Source organism: Drosophila willistoni, unplaced genomic scaffold (assembly GCF_018902025.1).
Source record: "Drosophila willistoni isolate 14030-0811.24 unplaced genomic scaffold, UCI_dwil_1.1 Seg216.1, whole genome shotgun sequence".
Taxonomy (NCBI): Eukaryota; Metazoa; Arthropoda; class Insecta; order Diptera; family Drosophilidae; genus Drosophila; species Drosophila willistoni.
The window spans coordinates 12546-27216 of record NW_025814188.1 but is presented as its reverse complement, the minus strand read 5'-3'; the positions used below and the strand labels follow the sequence as shown (position 1 = coordinate 27216).

Here is a 14671-nt window from a genome sequence, read left to right as displayed (position 1 = left end):
CTAGCAAAGCCATCGAGGACTACTGTGGAAGGTGGCAGTAAAAAATATTGTCTGGTGACCACACTTGACGTCAAGAATGCGTTCAACTCGGCGAATTGGAGCAGAATTCTACATGCTTTGAGTTCATTTCAAGTTCCTGAGTATCTAATTATCTTAATGAGGACTATTTTAGAAACCGAATACTGCGATATAGCACACAAGGCGGCTCAAAAATACACTTGGTACAAGGAGGAGTTCCACAGGGCTCGGTTTTGGGCCACTATTGTGGAACATAATGTATGATGGGGTCTTGCGGCTGTCTCTACCACCTGGCACGCAAATCATTGGTTTTGCTGACGATGTGGCGCTTACCTCGGTTGCGAAACACATCCACGAAGCAGAGGAGAAAACTGCAGAGGCGGCGAAAATGGTGAAGCAGTGGCTAGCCAACTCAGGACTTCAACTTGCAGACCACAAAACAAGGCTGTGCTAATAAGCAGCCGGGAAAACTGTTGAAAGGGCGAAAATCTCACTTGAGACCCGCACGATTGAATCGATAAGGGCAATAAAATACCTGGGAGTGATGCTGGACACCAGACTCAGCTTTAGAGAGCATTTGGATCATGCCAACATAAAAGCTGCGGACATTGGGCGAGCTATAAATCGCATCCTGCTCAACAACAGGGCCCAAGACAAATGCAACGGCTACTGCTAGCGTCGGTACTAAGGTCGGTCATGCTATATGATGCACCTGTATGGGTATCCGCGATGGAGCAATCAACATATCGGCGCGGGATGGAGTCTACATATCGACTGACAGCGATTCGGGTATGTCGTGGCTTCCGAACTGTCTCGGACGAGGCGGCTCTGGTCATAGCTGGGATGACTCCAATCGATCTGCTAGCACGCGAAGCGAAGTTTATTTTTATTAGGAGACAAACCGTGGCATTGACGCAGGCGGAAAAAAGCGCAGCAAAAGCAGCGGCCAGACGAGCGAGCATGGAGGAGTGGCAACGCAGATGGTCCACTTCTACAAAGGGAAGATGGCACTTTCCAGACAAAGTGGCGAAGTAACATTTGAATTAACACAAATTCTGAGCGGTCATGGCTGCTTCAGGTCATACCTTCACCGTTTTGGCAAAGACAGTAGCCCCGAATGCACGCTTTGTCGGAATGGCATGATAGAGGACCCGGAACACGTTCTATTCAGCTGTCCAAGATTTTCGGCAGAGAGACTCGAACTAGAGGCCATTCTAGGACGGACGCCCACAGTTGAGAACCTGGTCCCAGCAATGATTGAGAGCCAGGAGAAGTGGTCTGCGGTCTGCATATATGCAGCAAATACCATGGGCACGCTCCGCCGACTGGAACGCCTAAGAAACGCAGAAGGGGCATAATAAGCCCGTCATCGTCCTGCGAAGCAATAACCCACGGCAGTCCCGCAGGTTCCCGATGGCATCTTATCTTCCTGTATTATCCTTCTTTTCTTTCTTTCTTTGTTGTTACCTAAATCTATCGCTAATTGTTGTTCTTTTCATAATAAACGAATTGCAAAAAAAAAAAAAAAAACCACAAACACACACTCACACACATAAACCGAGTAACAAAACTACAAATATTTGCACGGAAAACTTTTGTATAATCCTTTTCCTTTCTCTCTCTCTCTCTCTCTCTCTCTCTCTCTCTCCTACTCTATGTGTGTGTTCGAGTGTTTTATGTAAGGATTAAATCGTTTTGATGTCCTTCAAGAAGGTAAAATTTCTAATTATTTGCTGCTGGTCAGCCAGTCGGCCAGCCAATTGGTCAATATGTGAACACATTGAAAACTTTGCCAACTATTTTACGCCTAAAAAATTTCGTAAAAGATTACAAAATTCATACATACATATACATAGTTAAATAAATGTATATATAATAAGAAACTTGGAATTTTCAGCTTGTAAATGGAGAAGGGTGTCTTTTCTGGTTATTATCCTCCCTTTCGGCTAATAACCATTTATTTTCAACATTCAATTTAGGCAATGCTGAGAGAGAAGAAAAAAACCATAGAGCTGGAGAAACGAGGCCAGTGAGATTGTCAGAATTTGATTATTATACCCTGTAATTAGGTGGTAAACGAGAATACCTAAATTACCCTGGGATAGTGAAAAGCTTTTTCATCAGGCTGAGAATAGAGTAGGAGAAAATGCTTTATCAAATTGACCTTTTGTACAGTTCCAAAAAAATATATGATATATTTAAATTGATGATGTCTTTTTTCTTACAATCTCTTGTGTATGATCTCTAAAATATATAATAGTTGATGATGTTTTTCTTCTCAAAATCTCTTAGTTTTTTGCAGTTTTCCTAAACTAACAATTAGGGACATTTTCCTTTTCATTTTGTTCCCTTCCCTTATGCCTTTGTTTTCTGTGTTTACTAGAAAGAATTTCAATTTCTTTCTTGTTCAAAGTTTTTTTTGACTTTTCTATAAAAAACAACTTTATATAGCTCCAAAATGTATAAAATAACCTTACCTACTTAAAGAACTTTTAACTGCATTGCAGAAATTTATATAAAAGATCAATTTAAAGCCAAATCCATTCACTTAACAAAGTTAGTTATTAATTTTAAAATTTTTCCAATATTTTTAACACAAAATTCAAAGACATTTGACTTGGCATTAAAAAACACGAGTATCATTAGGTTATCATTCACTTTCATACTTCTTGCAGGGTATATTCAAAGTCGTGTCGATAACTTGCATATCGAATTATTATTATTATTTCCATTGCCTTCAATTCTCAGGTTAATAAATCTTAAGCCGCGTGGCTCGTGGGGAACAAGAAATAATTCTATGTGGAAATCGTTTGTCAGCTTAGAGGTAGAGAGTCAATGTCTGGTCCTGCGAGTTGGTTTGAAGGTTGTGCTCTTAAACAATATTCCTTATTCCTGTCGATGGATGCTGCTGCTGTGGCTTGGCTTTTGCCTTCTTTTTAAATTCAATTTGTTTTCTCTCTGGCTGTCTTGATTATTTTTCTACTGATAATGCTAATAAGGATAATCCTCCGTCTATGTTGTCTGCTGCTTCTCTTGGACCAGAATGTGGATGATAATGATGGGCAACTTAAAGTTTTGTCTGGAAAGAGAAAGCATTTTATTTTAAATGGTAGCTGATGATGCAACAATTAGTGGTATGCTTCATTGGTTGGCTTTAGGCTCTGCGAGAGTTTTCACCACAAAATCACCAAAATCAACACACACACACTGACACATACATACACACACTCGGCATAGGCTATATGGCAGGTGCATTCAATACCCTTTTAAACATTGAATCCTTTTCATATGCATTTCGGGTGAAACACTACACCATCCCGTTTCCATGCCATTCCATTCGAAACTCACATCCGAAATCATGGTTGCAGGGATAATGGATTTAATGAGTTTATTATTTGGTTGCGCTACACAAAATTCCCATCCATTGTCCTATTCCATAGGCTCAGTCTACATTTTGGCCAGCTATTTTATAAAATGGCTATTGTATAAATGGTGATGGACTTACAACAAAAACAAAAATGAGATTATTTTAATCTTGGTGCTGCTTCTTTTTACTTATGTATGTTTTTGGGTTTTTTATTCATGTGTCTCATTTTACAAATTTTACTGAACACTTAATAAATACCTTAACAAATTCATACACAACTCTTTGATTTTGTTTCCTTCCTTTCCCCAAATTTTGTGTTCAAGATTTGACTTTTAACTATATTTGAAAGAGATTTGCTATCCTTAAAAATATCTTTAAAAATCTAAACTAGAAAATATTTACCTAAGCAACTCGAGATTTCAGTGTTGAAAAGTGAAAAATCGGCTATAGCTAAATTTCAGTGTTGGCAAATGTTATTTTTTATTTGGCGCGTTGTTTGACCGCCCTGGCAGCGAAATATTTAACTCTGAATTATATAATTAGGGAATATTCGGCTGCTCTGGCAGATTCTAGATTCTTAATCAGCAGGACTATAAGTCTCTATATAAGCAACTTATTTGATGTATGTTAAGACCAGTCAGATTAGTTATAAAATATTTGATTCTAGTTAGTAATTTTATTAAAATAAATAAAAATAAAACTCAGTTTTGATAAAAATAAATCTTTTGTAGAAATTTTCCTTTTATTTTATAAATATATCGGAGAGTTGGGGGATTCAGAGATTCCTGAATCGTTGTTTCCATTATTGGCTTCCATTTGTATCACTAGAATTGAGCAGCGAGTCTCGACGTATGTTCAGGTTGAATTTCAATAGTAAAAGAGACTGATTTCTCTCAACTGCACACTGAGCCACACTCGACGACAGTATATCCTGTCATCGCACATTTCCAGTGTTATACAGTTATTCATCAGTCATGTTTTTTATTACTCAACACAGATCAATTCGCCTTAAACGAAGGCACACAATTCAAATTCTTAGAAATGCCTAATTCAATCTATGACAAATACATATTCTGTACATAATACTTTATATTACTAATTTATTAGTTTATCGTAAACTTATCATTAATACATTTTGAAGAGGTTAAATGAAAAGAAAGGTTTTTATATAAAAAGGATATATTTTATTAAATATAAACCATATAATTTACCACATTGAATTTTTAAACATTTTGCAAGGTTTTGGAAAAAATATTAACAATGTTTATAACTTATTTAATAAAAGACAAAAACTCTTTTCTGAAAGCTAGACAGATAGGTAATTTGTATGATCAAATTTGTCTGATCCTGTAAACAAGGACTTGCCAAAGAATATGCTTCTATGTAAATTGATTGAATCCCAGCCAATTGCCTCAATGATGAGCATTCAATAGGTCATGTGAAAGCAACTGTCTCACATGGCCAAAACCAAAACCATTCTACACATTTCTTAACTTTTTTGCTGTGTATAATATTAAATGTGTTTGCGATTGTATTGTTTTATCTACCTTTATAATATGCATGGATGTATTTGCAATGATTCATTTATTATTATTTTTATTGTGATTATTTAATGAATTACAACTTATCCCTCATTTGTTGGGTGCCTTTTCAACCAGTTTTTCAACTTTTTTTCCCTACTTACATACACAATTGATGTATTTATTTTTAATGCCAATTCGCCCTCAAATGAGGTTTCATGGCAATTAAACGATTTGCATGGCCAACACACACACACACACACACACTCACACACTTGCTCACTCACAATAAAAATCGCATATAATTGGGTTGAACTTATTTTTGTGTGTGTGTTCGTTGGTCAGCCAGTTCTTTTTGACTTATATCGAATGAGTTTGGGCCAACCAGAATGCCAGAAATTGAAAAGCGCCAATGCCAATCGGCTCGCCAATCCTCTGACCCTATTTCCCCTCTCATATGGTCTGATCTCTTCCCCTCTCTCTCTCTCTCTTACTCATTTTTGTGCACTGCTTACAATTTTTATAATTGGAATAATTAATAATACCATTATGTTACTGGGGTTTGGGCTTTAAGCCTATTTGCCTACTATAGAACCCCCCTCCCCCCTTCATCACTCGATCCGATTCGTTGCAATTGCAATTTTCAACTTCGATTTGGATCCAAAAAATAAATATTTTGCCAAAAATAATATTTAAGTAGATAATGGACAGAAACTAGTTTAAATGCAAAAAAAAAAAAAAAAAACAACCAAATTAGACAGTAAAAGGGATGAAAAGGGGTGACTGGGGTGGAGCTGAATTTGGGTCTAAAATGCCTTTATTAATTATTCCATTTAAGCAGTTTAAAACCAAATGCTGTGGCTAACCGCATGAACAATAATTTATTACAATATATATATAAACATTTTGGGGGTGGGGTAGAAAAAATATGTTTTAATTGCTTATTTAAATATCTATCTGCTTAAGGTAAAATTTCCTTCTTAGGCTCTCTTATTATCAAACATTGGAAACCCATACCATTGGAACAGATCTCCGATAATCCGGCTATACCAGTTAGTGATATACTGGGTGAGCTTACCTCGGTGATCACTTTGCGTATTGTCATCCTTTGATGTATTTATAATACATTCGAGCCAAGACCTCGCCACTGGGTGAGATCAAGGATAAATTGCTTAAATTGCTTGTGCTGCAATCACATGCTGACCTCCGCTCTACAGGATGTCCCCTGGATGAGGTAAGTTTTTGGCAACTAATTAGACATTCACTTTGAACTTTCACTTTGATGGGAAGGGTGAATGATTTTAACTAGTACCTAAGACACATGATGAAATGGCAAAATTCTATAATGATTTATAAGCGGTTTACGAGACAAAGCGCACACCCACACATAGATAGAGAGAGGGAGTAAGAGGGAGTGAGAAAATCAGAGAGAGAAAAGAGTGGAGGACGAGTCTAGGATATTATCCGTTGTCGTCTTGAAAAGTAGCTAAAAACTTTTGGCAAAACTCTCGAAACTCAAACCGCTAATTTGCGGCAAGTGAGCATAAAGACATACATACACACACACCGACACACACACACACATGAAGTTGTATTTCTTTCTTCACCTCGCCCTTATTTCTCCCTCTCTCTATTTGCATCTTTGCATATGAAAATCATTTGGTAAATGTTTTGATAATGACTACAAAGCAAAAATTTGTTGCCTTGTTAAGCCTGCGAGTGAGTTTCGAGTTCGAGTTCATTTATTTGGTTCACTTTCTCTGTATTTATATCTCGTTGTCTGTTCATTTCACTTTATTGAAATCAGCTTGAAAGGCTTATGAAACTATTCCAAAGGAAATGAGATTTAGGCTCAAGGATTTATTCTCAAATTCAACTGTGCTTGTAATTCAAAAGCTAGCAAAAATCATGTCAGTTTAATAAGAATTGTTGAAACTGTAAAAGGATATTAAGGACCTTATTCACAAGTTATTTGGCTGCTAGTTTGACACTCATTTAGTCATGTGTTCTGTTTTAGTAAGCTAAATTTGGGATAAGTATTTTTGATAATACTTACTTCTTTTTAATTATGGAAGTAGTTGGGATATAGGAAGAGTACTACAGTAGAATCCGGCTAAAACGACGCTTAAGGGACCGACGTTATATTCGGAAGACGTACTAACCTGAGGCCCTTTCATAAAGGTTTGTATTGGGACGAAACTCATCGAACTTTGTCGCTATAACCGGTCGGACGTTATAAGCGGAATCGTTATAACCGGATTCTACTGTATACATATATGTATGTCTATATCTAAAGTCTGATAGGCTTACAGCTAGTTAACTTTTGTCTTAGACACAGTATTTACCTAATACCAAAATCATTATTTTCACTTATATTCATTCAATGCTTTTCAAGTGGTCTCTCTGTTTGGACTCTTTTTAACCACCCAACATAAGATAGAGTAAGTCTCTATCACTTGAATGGGAGGCTTCTATCTCCTACAGATAATCTTAAGGCATATTTCATTAAATTTCAATTTTAATGAAGATTGCAGCAAATGCAAAAGTTATTTTTGGCAAATTAAAGATTTAACCTACCTACCATTGGTTTATTACGACTTAGCCCATCATGATCGTGTGGCGTTCCTTTCGTTACTGCACTCACATGACCCACATTGGACTATGTGTGTGGGTGTGATGGTGGTGAGGGGAACCCAGGCTAGTCAGCGGCTTCTCCTCGTGCTTTTGCTTACGATTGATATCATTGCATTTGGATCATAAATCACCCTCACTATCATCATCAAACAGAAATCACGGCCCGAAATACCCTTCAATTGATATTGTGACTAGAGTTTTATTGGCCCTGATTAATATTAGCAAAGCAGTCTCTTCCTCCCTCTCACTCCCTCTCTGGCTCTTTGTCTCTCTCTAATAACAAATACGCGATAGGAAAATCAATTTAGTAATACCCCCGAACCCCAAAGTCGGCATAAGACAACGCGTCAACCCATTTTATTTACAATTAGGTGTCTGTCCCATACCACCCCATCCCACACCTCACCCTTCTTTCATACCACCCTTTCTGTGTGTGTGTGTGTGTGTGTGTGAGTGTGTTTCGAGCAGCTTAAGTGATTTGGGGCGCCTCCTTAGCTGATAGCAAATACCAACCAACCGACCAGCCAACTCATAGAGACATTATCTATTCTATGTCCATGAGCAGAAGCTCACGTATTTGGGTGACGAGCAGAGTAAAGCTTGCAGGAGCAGGCGGAGGAGAGTGACAGAGAGAGAGTATTGGTGGACTAGTGTAGAATAGAGCAGAAAGCCATATCTTTTTTTGAGCATTTAATTCATCGGTAGCCGTAATATTGGGGCCCCTAGTGAATTGGAAATATCTATCTGTATCTGTATATACCACGAACACAAGTAGTCTGTTTCACTATTTGTTAAATTCAATTTTAATCGCATAAGCTGCTATGTCGTTGCCTATCGGAGGGAGACTATCTACCTATCTATCTATCTCTCTATATAGAAGAAGCGCAGACAGTGCGGACAGCACGGAGTGGCAAAGTAACAAAGCGTCAGTTAATATCAGTTGGTTTTGGATGGCGGGGAGGGAGGAGGGGCGGTGGTGAAAGGGGTTTTCTGTCTGTTATATATGCAATATCTATCTAGCTGTTGCCATATGATATCTATCTATCGGTTACCTACCCATAACATTGTTGCAAAACAACCAAATGAAAGATAAAATAAACTAAAAGAATTTTCGAAAGTCTCAACTATTATTTATGGCCTTAGCTTAAGTTTTGTCTTGGCAGAATTGAGTAAATCAGAAATCGTTTTAGAAGTTCAAGGAGTTAAATCTCTAGGGCTCTTGTTATAAACTGAGTTAACCTTCTGTAACAATAGAAAAAGAAAGTCTCCAAAATATCATTAATAACTATATAATACATTCCCAACCTGTCCCTCTTTTTGACCCTTTTGTAATGCTTTTCCATGTGTCTTTTCCTTTGTATCTTTGTAGGTAACGCTCTCACAGATTTGTCGCAGTTCGCATCAGAATACATATGCCATGCCCGGTGGGGATATATCGGATGATTTGCGTCGCAAATTCGATCAATGGTGGTCAAATCAACTCTCTCCCCAGGCCACAGCCATGACCCCCAAAATGTTGCCCTTCATGACAGCGCCGTCTGCTGTGCCGGTGGGGGCAGGACCCAATGAATTGGTCGATTTTCTTGTGGGAGTGGGCACTGCAGCAATGGCTGCGGCTGCCGCAGCAGCAGCTCATGCCGGTTCCATGGGCAGCCGAGAGAGTTTGTTGCTGGCCAATGAGGCAGTGGCCGCTGCCTATCATCCCAGTGTTGGACAGGGTGGGGCTGGGGGTGTGGCTGCTGGTCCCGGTCATCATTCTGGCATGCTTGTACATCCATCTATGCATCCGGCCATGCATCCTTCGATACATCATCATCATCATCATCATGGAGGATCACATGCTCTTCCTGAGTATGCCAATTAGAAGACTCGCATGCGAACCAGTTTCGATCCGGAAATGGAGTTGCCCAAATTTCAGAAATGGTTCCAAGAGAATCCCCATCTTTCACGCCAGCATATTCAGAATTATGTGGTGCAATTGAATGCCTTGGAGTCGTGTCGAGGTCGCAAGCCTTTGGATGTCAATAATGTGGTCTACTGGTTTAAGAATGCTCGCGCAGCCCAGAAACGGGCCGAGATGAGGGGCAATGTGACCACCACAATGAGTGCCCTGGGACACGCGGCCATGAACGGTTATCTGAGTCAGCATCATGGAGCCCAATTAGGGCAGAACTCCAGCTCGAGTGCTGGTAGCCAGCCCAGCATGAGCATGGGCAATCTGTCGGGCAAGTCGCATGATTATCTCAAGAGTCCCATGAGCTTGAAATCAGAAGATATTGATACCATGTCCCAGCATTCCAATGATATGGATGAGGAGGCGCCTGTGAGTCGGTCAAATACTCCAGAATTGCCGCTCTCCCTGACCACCCACGAGACGAATCGGAATTCCCCGCTCATGGATGGCGATGAGGAGCACGATGACGATGAGGCCACAGCACCCACAAGAGCTAAGAGTGAAATTAGCGATGTGATCAATGGCAATGTGCATAGGGACGAACGCCAACAGCAACAGCAGCAGGAGAAATCCAATGAAGAGCACAAGGATGACATTTCCAAGCATACGGAAGGTGGACATAACGAGCAGGATCATGAGCAATTACCCGATGATTCGGCTCTCAATCACAACAACAATGAGAATGAGTTGACCACCCCGAAATGCCGCAGCACACCCAAAGAGGAGGAAGATGATCTGGATATGGATGACGATGACTTGGAGGACAATGACAATGAGAACGATGCCAGTCATTTGGATGAATTTCGTTCCCCCTCGGCGGCCATGGATGGCAATTTGGTGGCCGCCTCGCACAAGGATCAACAATTGCCCTTTCCCATGGTACCCAATTCGATGTTCTCGCAATCCTTCATGTACATGAGCCATTACAGCATTTGGCCAGGCGGCAGCTGCGGCGGCGGCAGCTGCAGCAGCTGCGGCTGGTATGCAACCGAATGCTCTTACCGGGGCCGGGCTCAATCTCTCGAGCATCTGGAATGAGGAGCGACGCAAAAGGAATCGCACTTTCATCAATCCGGTCACCGAAGTGCCCAAATTGGAGCAATGGTTTGCCATGAACACGCATCCGTCGCACAATTTGATACTCAAATACACTGAGGACTTGAACACCATGCCCTACAGGTGAGCATCAACGAGAACCCAATCCAGTAAGACCCTTTGCTAACATATTTCGTGTTCTTTCGTTTTTGTTTGGCATCTTTTTAGGCAAAAATTCCCCGGCCTGGAGAGCAAGAATGTGCACTTCTGGTTCAAGAATCGCCGTGCTAAATGCAAACGTCTCAAGATGTCACTCTATGACAGCAGTCAGTGTGCCCAAATGGGCACTCTAGCTTTCTGCTCTCTGACGTGACGGTCGTGTTTTTGCATAGCTCCTGAGTTTTTATTAATATTTATTGTTTTTTCTCAATTTTTAATTGTGCTTAATTTGTTTACACTTCCGCTGGTGTTGTTCGCTTGACTCCCTTGTGTTTTATTTCCATAATTCGCCAAATTAATCAGTTTAAACAGTTTTTTCTTTTTCGTGATTAGTGTTTGGTGCATTTACATATTTTTTTTTCTCTTTCGTCATTGCTTCTGCAGTTGCTCCCCTCATCGCCCCCATTATACCATCAGTGCTATTGGCTTTGTTGTTCTCTCTGCTTTGTGCTTGTGCTTAGCTTCTCTTCCGCGTAATCACTTTTGTAAGGCCGCCTCTCAAAGCTCGGCTTATAACTGTTCTTGCACTCTCTGTTGTGCTGTGCACTCTAGCTATCTCTTTGTTTTATTTGTAATTATTGATTATTTATCAATAATTATCTTTGTGCTGTGAATTTAATTTTTCTATATATTCTTATATATATATAATTTTTTTTGCCTTTCTTTCGGCTTTTTAATGGCTTGTTGTCTACCTAATTGCAAACATTCTGATCGTTTTGATGATCAGTATAGAGCAATATCTTGTTGGCTCTGCGATAATCTTATTCACTTAAAATGTGCTGGCCTCAATGGCCGCGACTACGACAAATTTTCTGGTTTGTCTGTGTCTAAGCCTGAGCTTGGCTTAATGCGCTGGACTTGCCCATCTTGTGCCAGCCAGCAGCTTGATTTTAGCCGTATGTATAGGGATCTTCGTTTAAGGTTTCTTTCTTTAAACAAACTGGCCAAACAGCTGTCAAACGAGTGTGACTCTAGCGTTCAATTATTGTCGCAATTCAAATTTGTTCCACCTTCTGAGAAATTGCACAAGAAATGTACCCTTGAGTTGCCTCGTAAGCAGTCGCCAGCTCTCTCTATTACTTCCTCTCCGATTTTACTTTCGCCTACACCATCTTCTTGTCCCTCTTTATGCTCTTCTTTCAGATTGAAGTACCCATTACAAGCCCTGGTGTACCTCAATCTATCCCTCACGGGAACTCTGATCAATCACAGGATCATGCCGGCTCTCAATCACTTGCGGATCCCAATGCTCCTCCGCCTCCACTAACTGTAATGCCTCATCGCAAACAATTATTTATTTCTAGGCTTGCTCCAGATACTTCTGAGTCGTCTGTGGTAATATTTGCCCTGCTAAGGTTTTAATTCAAAAGTTTAAGTTTTCTAGGCCTCGCGAAATCTCCTCTTTTAAAATTACAGTACCAAATGAGTACTTCTCAGCTATGGTTGACCCTAATTTTTGGCCAGAGGGCCTAGTTGTACACGAGTTTGCGCCCAATAAGCGCTCTCGTCCGTTGCCTGTCCACCTTCCTACTTTATCTTCTGCTTCAAAAAACTAATAACGTCTAGTCTTTGCATTCATTATCAAAATGTAAGAGGACTTCTTACCAAGCTGTCGAACCTTTTCTGTGATAGCCAAACCTTTTAAGCTGACATATTAGCTTTCTCTGAAACTTGGCTTAACTCCTCTGTTCTAGATAATGAAATTCTTTCTAATAATTTTATTTCTTATAGGCTTGATCGTGTTGGTCGTCGTGGCGGTGGAGTACTCATTGCTGTAAACTCGAATCTGTCTTCAAGTGTGGTGCCGATTGATCTCCCCTTAGGTATTGAGTTTATTTGCGTCGAAGTTACATGTTCTAACTTTAGCCTATATATCTTTTGTTCTTATATTCCTCCAGCTTCTGATATCATGATCTACGTGCACCATGCTGATGCTTTACGAACTATTTTTGGTCGTCTTAAAGATCGTGATGTTCTTATAGTTTTAGGTGATTTTAACTTGCCTAATTTTTTTTGGCTTGTTGATGATAATCTATCTTTCTTAATTCCTTCATCTCAACATGTTTTTCTTGATAGCCTACTTGAATGTCCACTATATCAGTTGAATTCTTTCCTTAACTGTTCTAAAAGAATCCTTGATCTTGTTTTTGTCTCTGATCCCACTGTTAGTGCTGTATCGCAAACACAGCCACTAGTGAAACCTGAAGATCCTTATCATCCTACCATTGAAGTTACTATTTCTTACAATTCCGTTACTAATTTATTTAAAAACATCTCAAATTCTCGTCGTAGATGTTTTCGTAAAACAAATTTCAATCTTCTTAACAGCCTTATTTTCTCTTTTGATTGGTCGTTTCTATTTGAGTGCTGCGATATAGATTGTGCAGTGAAGTTTTTCTATTCTGCTCTTAATTCTCTAATTGATAAATGCGTTCCTTATGAGAATGTCTCTACCGTCTCCAGCTCGCCAGTCTGGTTCACACGTAGGCTCTCTAATCTTCGTAACATTAAATCGAGATATTTTAAAAGATTTAAAAAAACTGGTTCGCGACTTGACTATGCAAATTATTGTATAGCCAAATCTCAATTTTGTCTCTTAAATACTCAATGCTACAACAATTATCTCGTTCGCTGTAAGGCTAAATTTTATAATAACCCCAAAAGATTTTACAACTTTGTCAATTCCAAAAGACGCTCTAATGTCCTACCTTCCACCTTCAGACTTAACGACCAGTCTGCTAATAATGATTTAGATATTGCAGATCTGTTTGCTAAATTTTTTCAGTCGACATATTCTACTACTGTTTCGGATCCCACCCCTATCCCTTTTCAATCCCACATTTAAATTGTATGTTTTTTCCCAGTATTACTGAAGACTGTATTCTCTCTAGCTTGTCATCTATGAAGTCTTCCTTCGTTCCCGGGCCTGATGATATACCTAGTTGCATCCTTAAAATGTGTTCTATTTCTCTATCTAAGCCTTTAGCTCGGTTATTCTTTATATCGAGTGAGACTTGTAGATTTCCTGATATTTGGAAGGAGTCATTTATTATTCCGCTTTTTAAAAAGGGTAGCAAATCGGATGTTTCCAACTACCGTGGCATTGCCAAACTTTCGGCAATACCTAAACTGTTTGAGAAAATTATTACGTCTTCTCTTCAACATCTATCCAGATCCACTATTTCTCCTTGTCAGCATGGTTTCATGAAAGGTCGTTCGTCGCTTACCAACCTTTTAGAATTGACTACCCTTGTACACCATGGCTTCCGTAAAAAGTGTCAAACTGATGTTATTTATACTGACTTCAGTAAGGCTTTTGATACGGTTGATCATTCTTTGCTTCTCGCGAAACTTAACATCATGGGTTTTTCACCAAAATTATTGGGTTGGTTAAAGTCGTATCTTATTGGCAGAACCCAAAAGGTGTCTTTTCGTTCCTCGATATCTAAAACTGTTCGAGTTACGTCAGGTGTACCCCAAGGCAGTCATCTGGGCCCACTATTATTTACATTGTTTATAAATGATTTGCCTTTGGCCTTGGCGCATTCACGCGTGCTCATGTTTGCGGATGACGTCAAGATTTGTTATTCCTATAATGATCCTTCTTTCCAACAGTACTTGCAATCAGATCTCGATGCGTTCTGTGATTGGTGCCACGTTAATAAATTACACCTTAATGCCTCTAAGTGTTCTTTTATGACTTTCAGTCGTTTGTCTCCGCTCCTAGCTCATTACTCTATTAAGTCTGTTCTGTTAGATTGTGTTCCATCATTCAAAGACTTAGGCGTTATGTTTGACCCTAAACTTTCATTTAATGTTCATATTTCTTCAATTGTCAACAGAGCAAGCAGCCTTCTCGGCCTCATTAAACGTTGGGCCAAAGAATTTGATGATCCCTATGTAACAAAGGTTTTATACACTTCG

The 14671-nt window shown here is 39.5% G+C and overlaps 1 pseudogene; it reads left to right on the top strand.

Moving 5' to 3' along the window:
• Positions 1-734: 734 nt before the first annotated feature.
• Positions 735-10922, top strand: LOC124461153 (annotated as a pseudogene).
• Positions 10923-14671: the final 3749 nt, after the last annotated feature.